This window comes from Aulonocara stuartgranti (genome assembly GCF_965226115.1).
Source record: "Aulonocara stuartgranti genome assembly, chromosome: 11".
Classification (NCBI taxonomy): domain Eukaryota; kingdom Metazoa; phylum Chordata; class Actinopteri; order Cichliformes; family Cichlidae; genus Aulonocara; species Aulonocara stuartgranti.
In genome coordinates this window covers 1,843,185-1,845,668 of record NC_138947.1, presented here as the reverse complement: position 1 = coordinate 1,845,668, position 2,484 = coordinate 1,843,185, and the positions used below count along the sequence as shown (strand labels likewise).

At 39.4% G+C, this 2,484-nt stretch overlaps 1 protein-coding gene and 1 long non-coding RNA gene across 2 annotated transcripts in view; one reads left to right on the top strand and one right to left on the bottom strand.

Annotated features, from left to right (window-relative positions):
* Positions 1–227, top strand: part of dcst1 (DC-STAMP domain containing 1) — an 11,789-nt gene extending 11,562 nt beyond the window's left edge. The window contains 1 exon segment of the mRNA XM_082551894.1: positions 1–227. This exon segment is cut by the window's left edge and continues 228 nt beyond it. The gene's annotated coding sequence lies outside the window, so the exon portion shown is untranslated.
* The window catches only part of LOC309717367, a 2,355-nt gene extending 514 nt beyond the window's left edge, over positions 1–1,841 (bottom strand). The window contains exon 1 of the long non-coding RNA XR_014279671.1: positions 1,585–1,841. This is a non-coding gene — a long non-coding RNA (uncharacterized lncRNA). The remainder of the gene's footprint in view (positions 1–1,584) is intronic.
* Positions 1,842–2,484: the final 643 nt, after the last annotated feature.

The window sequence follows — 2,484 nt, the reverse complement described above, 5'->3', positions numbered from 1 at the left end:
GAGTGAGAGTGGATTTGACTCTGTGAGAGGTTTCTCTGAGCTGCATTTATTGCAAACTTTATTTTTCTGAATCAGCCTGAATAGCTGCATCCTGCTACCGTGGTAACCCACTGCTGAATGTATCCGTCTCCCATTAAACCCTGTGAAACCATCAGTGTGGTCAAACTGAGCCGACGGAACAATCAGTCATTAACTAAACTGTACAGTCAGTACATTTGATATACAGCACTGTGTGTGATCACATGATCCGATTACTCGCCGTATGTACAGAGGAGTTATGTAAGCAGCTGATCCTCTGCAGCGGCAGCAGCACGTGCCGCGTTCGCTCAGATTCAATCTGACTCTGGATCAGTTTACAGCGGTGCACCTCTGAGGCGCTCCCTGAACTGTTTCTGACCCCAGTGACTCATAATCCTCCCGAACACACTAATTATTCAGCTCCATGTGGACCACAGGAACACCAGTAACACTGCTTTTAAACTCACATTAGTCCTTCAAACAGACATGGCTGTCATGTTCTCTTTTTCATGAAGCAGATTAGAAAAGAAAATAAGAAAGAGATAGCATCTTTCCTCTCTCCTCTGGCTGCAGCAAGTAAAACAAAAAAAGTCATTTCAGTTACCTGAAAGAGTAAACTAGACAAACGCAAACATGTCTGTGAGCTTAAGAGTCTTTGGTTTTTTGTTCTGGTGTCTGTAGGTAGCATCAACCTGCCAAGAACTGCAGATGAAACCAGTCTTCTCCTGTAGTTTAAACAGAGAGCAGACTCTCAGCCACCTCCTCTGACTCCTACGGGGTAATGCTCATGTTTGCATTAAACGATAAAGCACCTCGAGGCATCTGTTGTTGCTCCTCAGGTCAGCCAACATGCCCCAGGCATGTAGGAGACATCCAGGAGGTATGCTACAAGATGCTGAACCACACCAACAGGCTCAACACCACCACAGCCTTCTATGAAGCTCCTTCGGTTGGAGGGATGCTTAAAACAAAACAAAAGAATTAAATTTAAAGCAAAATAAATCTCTGTGATTTTGTGAAAGCTCCAACATATTTCCACACTGTTGGAGGACTCTAATATGTTTGCATGTCTTTGCTTGAATGGTTAATAACACAGCCTGGTTCAACCTGTGGACGTCACATCAAACAGGTGACAGGAAGTGTTCAAATCCACTGAAGAGTTATCATCTGTGTGTGTTGGTGTGTCTTTATTTTATTTTTTAACTTTTTATGCATTTTTGGGAGGTTTATTTTTCACCGTCTTACTTTACTGCCTGCCTTCGTTCCCACCAGAGATGGGCAGTAACGCGTGTAACACCTTACTGTAATTCGATTACTTTTTTCAAGTAACGAGTAAAGTAATGGATTACTATTGCAAAAACGGTAATTAGATTACCGTTACTTTCCCGTAGGAACGCTGCGTTACTGCGTTACTAAAACCGTGATTTTTTTGCGAGAATGTCTCATGACAGTGACGTAAGCGAGTGCGCCGTTCGTGACAACAGCTGTGTGCAGATCAACAATGGATCACATATCGAGTGCAGAGAGAGTATGAGCGTGCAGCGTTTAAAGCGTGGAAGTACTGACCTTACTTTGAGTTTGATTCCATAAAAAGTGACACAAACATTAGTGTCCGCTGTGCGTGGGAAGAAAACTTCTTTTTACAGCGAAAACCCCTAAACTTCCAACAAGCACCGAGTAGCTACGACATAATCGGAAACTCACAGAGAAACTCGCGGATTCTTCCACTGACCGCGGCACACCTGCACCAGGGTAAACCTCCGCCTGCCCCACTCCTGCTTTACAGGTGAAAATAGAGCAACAGGACCGCTGAGTCTTTGACTTTATTTATTTTCTGCTGTGTTTCACTTGCATCTATTTGAAAGACTGAGTGTAAAAATGTAGAATTGGGCTGAAAGATCTATCACTTTATAAACTATTCAGGTTGTAAATCGTGTTTTTAAAAATTAACTAAGTAACTAAGTGATTAATTACTTTTGAAAATAAGTAATCAGTAAAGTAACGGGATTACTTTTTTGGGGAAGTATTTTATTATTTATTTTATTTTATCTTGCTCATTAAATAATTTCCCCCAGGGATCAATAAAGTATTCTGATTCTGATTCTGATTCTGAAAAAGGTTAAAAAAAAAATTAAAAATAATTTTCATTATTTCAATTATTTAATCTGAATCTGTTTATTTAAAAAAGGCAATAAATAAAAGTACAAACCCAGCACTTTTCCAGTTAATGCTAAATCATTTTCTCTCCAATTTTGGTACAAAAATGCAGGAAAAAAAAGAATATTGTGAATTTAATAAATTTGAATGTTAAGCATTTGATAAGAAATACTACAATTTCCTCATCAAAAGCTAAATCGTTTATAAAACAGCTAGCATTTTCTAGTAATTATAATAATAATCTTTAAAATAGCTGCAACACGTACATAAAGGTTTACGCTGTTTTACTTTGAAGGGTCTCTCGCTGTG